Genomic DNA, 12,995 nt, shown 5'->3' with positions numbered 1-12,995 from the left:
CATTCATTGCAAGAGCAAAAGACTTCACTCCAAGACACATTCAATAGATCAAATCCTCTCCAAGCCTACAAATCAACTCAATTCCTTAGTGACTTGAGAGGGTGTTCTGTGTTCTTTTGTTGCTCTTGTTGCTTGGATTGCTTTCTCCTTTCTATTCTTATTTTCTAAGTGTTTAGTAAAGCTAGCAAAAGACATCTAAGTGTGTGGTGATCCTTGCGGGGTCTTAATGACCCAAGTGATTAAGGAGAAGCCTCGGTCGGTCTGAGTGACCGATTGAGAGAGGGAAAGGGTTGGAATAGACCTGGCCTTTGTGGCCTCCTCAACGGGGACTAGGTTCTTGGAACCGAACCTTGGTAAAACAAATCACTTCACTTATGTTGATCTTCACTTGATTTGTTTTTCCCTCATTCCTCTCTCTAAAGTTCCCTTGCTCATATTGACTTGAGTTTGCTCTGAAACATCATCCGCATTGATTGAGCAACTCTAAGCAAGGAGAACTATCTTTCAAACTCCGGTTTAATTCTAATGCTAACCCCGACCTTAGTGTAACACCCAAGTTGCAGGTAAAATAAAAATAAAAATAAGCGAGTACATCTCAACCCATGTATTGCCTTGTACTCATCATCACATGGTAATAACCACATATGAGGAAAGAAATTTTAATGAAGTCATTTAAGACCTTTTCACAAATAGATAATGGAGAAAAGAATAAATAATAATATTATAAACAGTAGAACATATATTCACATTAATTTTATATTTAAGAATGGGAATTGGAAATTCAATACAGAAAAAGGGGGGTTTCAAATTATTCCCTTAAAGCACCCTCTACAAAAATATACATATGAAGTCATGATGAAAACTATACATTAACCTCTCCTTTAGTAAATAAGTATTAACTTTTGAATATCTATATGTATATATATACAAATATCTGATTGAGCAACCCATTTTAGCTACTCATTCATAATCACCTTTTCTTAAATGAAATCATGTGTGCACATTTTATAGTTAGAAGTATTATTATTATTATTATTATTATTATTATTATTATTATTATTGTTGTTGTTGCTTAGAAATAAAGAATGAATAAACTTGCATCATGTGAATCTTTGTTTGTGCATCTCAAGGTAAAAGTTTGAAATTCAAATTTGAAATTGGATTTGAATTTAAAATAGAAGATTGGAAAATAAGAAATAAAAGGAAAACAGAAAATTAAAGGAAACCGCCCCATGGGCCGATTTCTCTGCTGTTGGCCCATCTCCACTTTCGCATCCGCTCGGCCATTCTCACCCAGCCTCGGGCGTGCACTGCTCTTGGCGCTGACAACGGGACCCACCCGTCAGCCGCCCACTACGTGTGCCTCGTGCCTATCCTTTCGCTTACGCGTGGGCCCGTGTGGCCTGGAGCTCCCCCGTCAACCGTGAAGCTCCGTATGTGCCGCCGTGCGAATTCCGCGTTCAGCTGCAACCGCCGCGGATCCTCCCCTACCGTCGCGTTCCCAACCAACCTCCGTAGCTCCGCTATAAAGCCAAGCCCTGCGGTGTCCTCGTCCCCTCGACCATTTGGATACACCACGTCGGGAGGAGATGGGGAGGTGAGAGCGAAGCCGAGAGAAGAGAGAGGGTGTGTGCTCCGTATAGGTGCGTTGGGTGCTAGACCGCGGGTACCTTCGTCGTCGGGATCTACGGTCGCCGCTGCTTGCGATAGAGAAAGATCGGCGGGCCACCTGTGCGGGCGCGATTCGCACTGGACCAGTTGCTCCGCCGCAGAACACGTGGGCAGTGTGCTTCGGCGTCTCAACTCCGGGTATGAAGGTCCTAGAATTACTCGCACTAGTATGATCATCGTTTTGCACCTCTCTGTCTAGAGATTAGGTCCCGATGCGCTTGATCAGCCACCTCCGGCGAGCTCACTGGCGGGTGGATTGCGCGGCGCTGCCGCCTGGGCACGCGAGTTGGGGAAGAGAGCTTGCAACCATTGGATCTGTGTGAACGGTCATGATTAGGCAGTAGGCGTACCTCTTCACGTGATCGATCCGGACCATTGATCTAGTGGAGAACGGCTGAGAATAGATGTAGAAGTACCCTTTCGGTGATTTGATCCGAGCTATTGAGCGGATCGAATGGTCCATATTAGAACGTGTCCCGTTAGATACTGACCGTAGATCTGGGATCCTGTGGTCGCGAGCGTGCACCGGTTCATTATATGGGCCGATCTAATCTAGGCCGTTCGTGCCCGATCGGACGACTGAAACCAACTCATACCCTTTCGCCCTGGTAATCTTTCCTAAGAGCCCTCCGAGAATTAACTAATCAACCCGCCGTCCGTGCCCTGTGTAAAGTATTTACATCCCTGCCCTGGAAATTATAAAACAGCCCCCTGAACTCTGTAATATTAGTGGTCGCAGTCCAGGAATTAAAGAAAATAGGAAAAGAGATTTAGAAATCGATTTTGAGTATAAAAAATAATCCCAAGAACTTATATAATTCATAGAAAATTCATCTTAGCTCCTTTTTAATCCATTCCAGTTGCAAAATTTTTATATTAATATTATTTATCATCTAGTAACCCTGTTTTGTCATGACACCTAGATAAAAAAAAATATCCACTTGATTTATTCTATACTAAGTATTTAATGACTTCGGAAAATCATAACTTGAGAACCGTAACTCTGATTTGATCCATTCAAATTGCGTTAGCTTCATAAAGTTATTGTCTGCACAGTGGAAACATTGATTGTACCATAGAGCATATTGTTATAATTAGATATTTGTTTAGCCTATGTTCAGTAGATTATCCCTTTTAACTAAAGTTAAACTAGACCATGATAGTGATTTGACTATAATATGATTTCTAAACAAGTTATAATCTGGATTAAAGTTTACTTAACTATTTGGAGTATATTTTCTCATATGATGTATATTAACCAATTTATAATCTAGTTTAATATTTAAATCACATTTATCCTTCATAAGTCATAACTTCGTAACCATGACTCCAAATTTAGTGATTCTCGAACTCACGATCTTGTTACGACGTGTAGATTATTATTATTCAATTTGTGCTTATGATTGATGTGATGTTAATTTTGCCTATACCATGATTGTCTGTATTGCTACGTTTAGCAGTGAGGTTACGTGTCATCTGAAGAGCAAGTTGGTACCTGGAATCTCAAGTCCCAGGCAAGTTGTGCCCTTGATCACTTCTTTTTACCCACTCATGTTCTAATTAATCATAATGATCCGCATAGGTTAATTTTGATGGGACCCAATAGGTTACCCTAGTTTGTCTATCTTTATACCTTGTTTACCACTGAACTTTTTGGGTAGTACTTGCTAGTGCTTTATGTGGTTTTGGGTATGAAGATATATTATTCATGATCACACTTTTATTATCTGTTTATTATTACTGTTCATGATAAGATCATTATGTTAATTGGAACATGGAGAACCACCCGGAAAAACAGTGCTACCACAAGGGTTTAATGGGACGCCCTTGGCTGATTAATTAGGAAAGCTAGTGGAAGACTACCTTACCCGAAAGGGGCAAGGGCAGTAGGGGAGTGGTCAGTGTAGGGAGGTCCTTGGGATGATTTTGCTGCGATGGCGGTCATGTGAGGGTCCCTGCATTGGAGCTTCCTATAAACTGTAGCGGGTTTTCTGAAGCTAGTGGAACTTTGTAAAGGCCTCGTAGTGTTGCCCTGCCTCACCTCCTCGGTAGAGGTGTATGGGAAGTCGCGATCCCTTGGCAGATGGGTAACATGACTTATGGGTAAAGATGCGCAACCTCTGCAGAGTGTAAAACTGGTATACTAGTCGTGCTCACGGTCATGAGCAGCTCGGACCCTCACATTATTAATTTATGGAACTAAATTCAATTTGTCATATGCATTGCATCGCTGGTGATGTTATTACTTTTGTTCTACTACTTAATTGGGTTGGTATTTACTTATACTTAGTAATTGCTAATAAAATTTTGACCAACTCTAAAAGCAATGCTCAGCTTCAACCATCTTCTTTGGTAAGCCTTACACTTCACGTGAGCTCCTGCCTTTGGTGAGTTCATGCACATTATTCCCCACAACTTGTTGAGCTATGAACGTATGTGAGCTCACTCTTGCTGTCTCACACCCCCCACAGGTCAAGAACAGGTACCATAGGATGAGGCGCATGGAGGATGCTGCGATGTGTTCGTGAGAGGTCTAGGTCGTCGTCTCCCAGTCAACTTTGGGTTGCTGGACCGTTGTCTCCTTATAATGTAATTATTTATTTTGTATAGAACTCATGTTATGTAGTAAAGATGTGACATTCGATCATGTGCCATGATTCATCATATGTGTGAGACTTGGTCCCAGCAGACCTGGTGATTATGTTCGCGCCCAGGTCTTGGTGCCCCGAAACCCGGGTGTGACACTTAGTGCGTGTTTAAAGTTTGTAAATTTTAGGTTTCGCCTATTCACCCCCTGAAAGGGAATTAGGCTTACACCTATATTCCTAAATTAATTTTGGTGGTTGAATTGCCCAACACAAATAATTGGACTAACTAGTTTGCCCAAGTTTATAAGTTCTACAGGTACCAAAGGTTCACAATAAGCCAATAAAAAGATCAAGAGAAAGGGTTCAAACAAAGAAGCAAAGGGACAACCGAAGGCACCCTGGTCGGGCGCACCGGACTGTCCGGTGTGCCACTGGACAGTGTCCGGTGCACCACCGGACAGTGTCCGATGCACCAGGGGACTTGAAGCCAAACTCATCACCTTTGAGAAAACTCAGAGGCGCTCCACTATAATTCACCGGACTGTCCGGTGTACACCGGACAGTGTCCGGTGCTCCAAGGAGAAGCAACTCTGAACTCGCCAGCTTCGGGAATTCGCTCCGCTATAATTCACCGGACATGTCCGGTGTTCACCGGACTGTCCGGTGTAACGGCAGAGCAACGGCTACTTCGGCGCCAACGGTCACCTGCAGCGGCATTAAATGCGCGCCAGTGCGCGCAGAAGTCAGACACACGCGAAGTGGCGCACCGGACACTCTACAGTACATGTCCGGTGCGCCACCGGACATCCAGGCGGGCCCAGCAGTCAGAGCTCCAACGGTCGGAAACCAACGGCCTGGTGACGTGGCTGGCGCACTGGACACTGTCCGGTGTGCACCAGACTGTCCGGTGCACCATGCGACAGACAGCCTCCACCAAACGGCTAGTTTGGTGGTTGGGGCTATAAATACCCCCAACCACCCCACATTCAAGTCATCCAAGTTTTCCACCTTCCAACCACTTACAAGAGCTAGGCATTCAATTCTAGACACACTCAAGTGATCAAATCCTCTCCAATTCCACACAAAGCTTTAGTGACTAGTGAGAGAGATTTGCGGTGTTCTTTTGAGCTCTTGCGCTTGGATTGCTTCTTTTCTTTCTCATTTGTTCTTGTGATTAAAACTCAACTGTAACCGAGGCAAGAGACACAAATTGTGTGGTGGTCCTTGCGGGGAAGTTTTGTTCCCGGTTGATTTGAGAAGAGAAGCTCACTCGGTCCGAGGGACCGTTCGAGAGAGGGAAAGGGTTGAAAAAGACCCGACCTTTGTGGCCTCCTCAACGGGGAGTAGGTTTGCAAGAACCGAACCTCGGTAAAACAAATCCGTGTGTCACACTCTTCATTCGCTTACGATTTGTTTTGCGCCCTCTCTCTCGGACTCATTATTATTTCTAACACTAACCCGGCTTGTAGTTGTGATTAATTTTGTAAATTTCAGTTTCGCCCTATTCACCCCCCCTCTAGGCGACTTTCAATTGGTATCAAAGCCCGGTGCTTCATTAGAGCCTAACCGCTCGAAGTGATGTCGGGAGATCACGCCAAGAAGGAGATGGAGACCGGCGACAAGCCCACTACAAGCCACGAGTCGACTTCATCGGAAGAGTCCCGCAACAAGAGGAAGGAGAAGAAAAACTCCTCCAACAAAGGGAAGGGGAAGGAGAAGAAATCCTCTTCCCACAAGTCACATCGGAGAGGCGACAAACACAAGAGGATGAGGAAAGTGGTCTACTACGAGACCGACTCTTCATCACCATCAACCTCCGGCTCCGACGCGCCGTCCGTCACTTCTAAGCGCCATGAGCGCAAGAAGTTTAGTAAGATCCCCCTACACTATCCCCACATTTCAAAGCGTACTCCTTTGCTCTCCGTTCCATTAGGCAAACCACCGGTTTTTGACGGTGAAGATTATAATATGTGGAGTGAAAAAATGAGGCATCATCTAACCTCACTCCACACTAGCATATGGAATGTTGTTGAGTTTGGTGTACAGGTATCATCCGTAGGGGATGAAGACTATGACTCGGACGAGGTGGCCCAAATTCACCACTTTAACTCCCAAGCCACCACTATACTCCTCGCCTCTCTAAGTCGAGAGGAGTATAATAAGGTGCAAGGGTTAAAAAGTGCGAAGGAAATTTGGTACGTACTCAAGACCGCGCACGAAGGAGACGAGGTGACAAAGATCACCAAGTGGGAGACGATCGAGGGGGAGCTCGGTCGCTTCATGCTTCACCAAGGGGAGGACCCACAAGCCATGTACAACCGCTTGAAGACCTTGGTGAATCAAGTGCGCAACCTCGGGAGCGAAAAATGGGATGACCATGAGATGGTCAAGGTTATTCTTAGATCCCTCGTATTTCTTAACCCTACGCAAGTTCAATTAATTCGAGGTGATCCTAGATATAAGCTAATGTCTCCTGAGGAGGTTATAGGAAAATTTGTGAGCTTTGAGCTAATAATTAAAGGCTCAAAGAAAATCATCGAGCAAGGTACCTCCTCAACGCCCGAAGCACAACCGGTGGCATTCAAGGCGACAGAGGAGAAGAAGGAGGAGTCTACATCAAGTAGACAACCCATCGACGCCTCCAAGCTCGACAACGAGGAAATGGCGCTCATCATCAAGAGTTTCCGCCAAATCCTCAAGTAAAGGAGGGGGAATGATTACAAGCCCCGCTCCAAAAAGGTTTGCTACAAGTGTGGTAAGCCGGTTCACTTTATTGCCAAATGTCCTATTTCTAGTGACAGTGACAGGGGTGACGACAAGAAGGGGAGAAGAAAGGAGAAGAAGAGATATCACAAGAAGAAGGGCGGCGATGCCCATGTGTGCCGCGAATGGGACTCCGACGAGAGCTCCACCGACTCCTCCTCCGACGAGGACGCCGCCAACATCGCCGTTACCAAGGGACTTCTCTTCCCCAACGTCGGCCACAAGTGCCTCATGGCAAAGGACGGCAAAAAGAAGAAGGTTAAATCCAAATCCTCCACTAAATATGAATCCTCTAGTGATGATAATGCTAGTGATGAGGAAGATAATTTACGTACCCTTTTGCCAACCTCAACATGCAACAAAAGGAAAAACAAAATGAGCTAATTAGTGCCATCCATGAGAAGGATGATCTCTTGGACTCCCAAGAGGACTTCCTAATCAAGGAGAACAAAAAGCATGTTAAGGTTAAAAATGCTTATGCTCTAGAAGTTGAAAAATGTGAGAAATTAACTAGTGAGCTAAGCACATGCCATGATTTAATTGACAACCTTAGAAATGAGAATGCTAATTTGTTAGCTAAGGTTGATTCTAATGTTTCAATTCCCAATCTTAGAGATGATAATGTTGATTTACATGCTAAGATTAAAGAATTGAATGATTCTCTTGCTAGCCTTAGGATTGAAAATGAAAAATTGCTTGCTAAGGTTAAAGATTTTGATGATTGCAATGTTATTATTTCTAACCTTATAAGTGAAAATGATATATTACATGCTAAGGTTGTAGAATTAAAATCTTGCAAACCCTCTACATCTACCATTGAACATGTGTCTATTTGTACTAAATGTAGAGATGTTGATATTGATGCTATTCATGATCACATGGCTTTAATTAAACAACAAAATGATCATATTGCAAAATTAGATGCTAAAATTGCCGAGCATAACTTAGAGAATGAAAAGTTTAAATTTGCTAGAAGTATGCCCTAGCATCAAGGATGGCATTGGCTTCCAAAGGGGAGACAATGTCAAACTTAATGCCCCTCCTAAAAGATTGTCCAATTTTGTTAAGGACAAGGCTCCCATGCCTCAGGATAACGAGGGCTACATTTTGTACCCTGCCGGCTATCATGAGAGCAAAATTAGGAGAATTCATTCTAGGAAGTCTCACTCTGGCCCTAACCATGCTTTTATGTATAAGGGTGAGACATCTAGCTCTAAGCAACCAACCCGTGCTAAGTTGCCTAAGAAGAAAACTCCTAGTGCATCAAATGACCATAGCATTTCATTCAAAACTTTTGATGCATCTTATGTTTTGACTAACAAATCCGGCAAGGTAGTTGCCAAGTTTGTTGGGGGCAAACACAAGGGATCCAAGACTTGTGTTTGGGTACCCAAAGTTCTTGTTTCTAATGCCAAAGGACCCAAAACCGTTTGGGTACCTAAAGTCAAGAACTAAACTTGTTTTGTAGGTTTATGCATCCGGGGGCTCAAGTTGGATCATCGATAGCGGGTGCACAAACCACATGACAGGGGAGAAGAAGATGGTCTCCTCCTACGAGAAAAACCAAGATCCCCAACAAGCTATCACATTCGGGGATGGAAACCAAGGTTTGGTCAAAGGTTTGGGTAAAATTGCTATATCTCCTGACCATTCCATTTCTAATGTTTTTCTTATTGATTCATTAGATTACAATTTGCTTTCCGTTTCGCAATTATGTCAAATGGGCTACAACTGTCTTTTTACTGATGTAGGTGTCACTGTCTTTAGAAGAAGTGATGATTCAATAGCCTTTAAGGGAGTGTTAGAGGGTCAGCTATACTTGGTAGATTTTGATAGAGCTGAACTCAACACTTGCTTAATTGCTAAGACTAACATGGGTTGGCTCTGGCACCGCCGACTAGCCCATGTTGGAATGAAGAATCTTCATAAGCTTCTAAAGGGAGAGCACATTTTAGGATTAACAAATGTTCATTTTGAGAAAGACAGGATTTGTAGCGCATGCCAAGCTGGGAAGCAAGTTGGTGTTCATCATCCACACAAGAGCATCATGACGACTGACGGGCCACTGGAGCTCCTACACATGGATTTATTCGGCCTGATCGCTTACATAAGCATCGGCGGGAGTAAGTACTGTCTAGTTATTGTGGATGATTATTCTCGCTTCACTTGGGTGTTCTTCTTGCAAGAAAAATCTCAAACCCAAGAGACCTTAAAGGGATTCTTGAGATGAGCTCAAAATGAGTTTGGCTTAAGGATCAAGAAAATAAGAAGCGACAACGGAACGGAGTTCAAGAATTCACAAATTGAAGGCTTCCTTGAGGAGGAGGGCATCAAGCATGAGTTCTCTTCTCCCTACACGCCACAACAAAATGGTGTAGTGGAGAGGAAGAATTGAACTCTATTGGACATGGCAAGGACCATGCTTGATGAGTACAAGACACTGGATCGGTTTTGGGCCGAAGCGGTCAACACCGCCTGCTACGCCATCAACCGGTTATATCTACACCGAATCCTCAAGAAGACATCCTATGAACTCCTAACCGGTAAAAAGGCCAACATTTCATATTTTAGAGTCTTTGGTAGCAAATGCTTTATTCTTATTAAAAGAGGTAGAAAATCTAAATTTGCTCCTAAGACTGTAGAAGGCTTTTTACTAGGATATGATTCAAACACAAGGGCATATAGAGTCTTTAACAAGTCCTCCGGACTAGTTGAAGTTTCTTGTGACGTTGTGTTTGATGAAACTAACGGCTCTCAAGTAGAGCAAGTTGATCTTGATGAGATAGGTGAGGAAGAGGCTCCGTGCATCGCGCTAAGGAACATGTCCATTGGGGATGTGTGTCCTAAGGAATCCAAAGAGCCTCCAAATGAACAAGATCAACCATCCTCCTCCACGCAAGCATCTCCACCAACTCAAATTGAGGATGAGGCTCAAGTTGATGAAGGAAAAAATCAAAATGATGAGCCACCTCAAGATGACGGCAATGATCAAGGGGGAGATACAAATGATCAAGACAAGGAGGATGAAGAACCAAGACCGCCACACCCAAGAGTCCACCAAGCAATCCAACGAGATCACCCCGTCGACACCATCCTCAGCGACATTCATAAGGGGGTAACCACTAGATCTCGTGTTGCACATTTTTGTGAGCATTACTCTTTTGTTTCCTCTATTGAGCCACACAGGGTAGAGGAAGCACTTCAAGATTCGGATTGGGTGATGGCGATGCAAGATGAGCTCAACAATTTCACTAGGAACGAGGTATGGCATTTAGTTCCACGTCCTAATCAAAATGTTGTAGGAACCAAATGGGTCTTCCGCAACAAGCAAGACGAGCATGGTGTGGTGACAAGGAACAAAGCTCGACTTGTGGCCAAGGGATACTCCCAAGTCGAAGGTTTGGATTTTGGTGAAACCTATGCACCCGTAGCTAGGCTTGAGTCAATTCGTATATTATTAGCCTATGCTACTTACCATGGCTTCAAGCTTTATCAAATGGACATGAAGAGTGCCTTCCTCAATGGACCAATCAAGGAAGAGGTCTACGTTGAGCAACCTCCCGGCTTTGAAGATAGTGAGTACCCTAATCATGTCTATAGGCTCTCTAAGGCGCTTTATGGGCTCAAGCAAGCCCCAAGAGCATGGTATGAATGCCTAAGAGATTTCCTTATAGCTAATGGCTTCAAAGTCGGAAAGGTCGATCCTACTTTATTTACTAAAACTCTTGACAATGATTTGTTTGTATGCCAAATTTATGTTGATGATATTATATTTGGGTCTACTAACGAATCTACATGTGAAGAATTTAGTAGGATCATGACACAAAAATTCGAGATGTCAATGATGGGGGAGTTGAAGTATTTCTTGGGATTTCAAGTAAAGCAACTCCAAGAGGACACCTTCATTTGCCAAACAAAGTATACTCAAGACATTCTAAACAAGTTTGGGATGAAGGATGCCAAGCCCATCAAGACTCTCATGGGAACAAATGGGCATCTCGACCTCGACACGGAAGGTAAGTCCGTGGATCAAAAGGTATACCGGTCGATGATTGGTTCATTACTCTATTTATGTGCATCTCGACCGGACATTATGCTTTCCGTATGCATGTGTGCAAGATTCCAAGCCGACCTTAAGGAATCTCACCTTACGGCCGTAAAACGAATCTTGAGATATTTGGCTTATACTCCTAAGTTTGGGCTTTGGTACCCTCGGGGATCCACATTTGATTTGATTGGTTATTCGGATGCCGATTGGGCGGGGTGTAAGATTAATAGAAAGAGCACATCGGGGACTTGCCAGTTCTTGGGAAGATCCTTGGTGTCTTGGGCTTCAAAGAAGCAAAATTCGGTCGCTCTTTCTACCGCCGAAGTCGAGTACATTGCCGCAGGACATTGTTGCGCGCAATTACTTTGGATGAGGCAAACCCTGCGGGACTATGGTTACAAATTAACCAAAGTTCCTCTTCTATGTGATAATGAGAGTGCAATCCGCATGGCGGATAATCCCGTTGAGCATAGCCGCACTAAGCACATAGCCATTCAGTATCATTTTCTTAGGGATCACCAACAAAAGGGGGATATCGAGATTGCATATATTAACACTAAAGATCAATTAGCCGATATCTTTACCAAGCCACTAGATGAACAAACTTTTACCCGTCTTAGGCATGAGCTCAATATTCTTGATTCTAGGAATTTCTTTTGATGTATTGCACACATAGCTCATAAATATATCTTTGATTATATCCCTTTTTATATATGCTATGACTAATGTGTTTTCAAGTGAATTTCAAACCAAGTCATAGGTGTATTGAAAGGGAATTGGAGTCTTCGGCGAAGACAAGGCTTCCACTCCACTCTATTACTCATCCTTCGCCGTCGCTCCAAGCAATTCTCTGTCTTTGGTATAATCTTCACTCATATGTTTTATTTGCCAAAGGGGAGTAAGTAGTTAGTAAAGGGCTTATATCTCACTCTAAGTATCCGTTTTTGGCGATTCATGCCAAAGGGGGAGAAAGTATGAGCCCAAAGCAAAAGGACCGCACCACCGCATCAATCACCAAAAAGGGGGAGATTGAAAGGGAATTAGGCTTACACCTATATTCCTAAATTGATTTTGGTGGTTGAATTGCCCAACACAAATAATTGGACTAACTAGTTTGCCCAAGTTTATAAGTTCTACAGGTACCAAAGGTTCACAATAAGCCAATAAAAAGATCAAGACAAAGGGTTCAAACAAAGGAGCAAAGGGACAACCGAAGGCACCCTGGTCGGGCGCACCGGACAGTGTCCGGTGCACCACCGGACAGTGTCCGGTGCACCAGGGGACTTGAAGCCAAACTCATCACCTTCGGGAAAACTCAGAGGCGCTCCACTATAATTCACCGGACTGTCCGGTGTACACCGGACAGTGTCCGGTGCTCCAAGGAGAAGCAACTCTGAACTCGCCAGCTTCGGGAATTCGCTCCGCTATAATTCACCGGACATGTCCGGTGTTCACCGGACTGTCCGGTGTAACGGCGGAGCAATGGCTACTTCGGCGCCAACAGTCACCTGCAGCGGCATTAAATGCGCGCCAGTGCGCGCAGAAGTCAGGCACGCGCGAAGTGGCGCACCGGACACTCTACAGTACATGTCCGGTGCACCATCGGACATCCAGGCGGGCCCAGCAGTCAGAGCTCCAACGGTCGGAACCCAACGGCCTGGTGACGTGGCTGGCGCACCGGACACTGTCCGGTGTGCACCGGACTGTCCGGTGCACCATGCGACAGACAGCCTCCACCAAACGACTAGTTTGGTGGTTGGGGCTATAAATACCCCCAACCACCCCACATTCAAGTCATCCAAGTTTTCCACCTTCCAACCACTTACAAGAGCTAGGCATTCAATTCTAGACACACTCAAGTGATCAAATCCTCTCCAATTCCACACAAAGCTTTAGTGACTAGTGAGAGCTCTTGCGCTTGGATT

The sequence above is a fragment of the Zea mays genome, chromosome 3 (assembly GCF_902167145.1).
Source record: "Zea mays cultivar B73 chromosome 3, Zm-B73-REFERENCE-NAM-5.0, whole genome shotgun sequence".
Lineage (NCBI taxonomy): Eukaryota > Viridiplantae > Streptophyta > Magnoliopsida > Poales > Poaceae > Zea > Zea mays.
Note: the sequence above shows the minus strand (reverse complement) of the source record.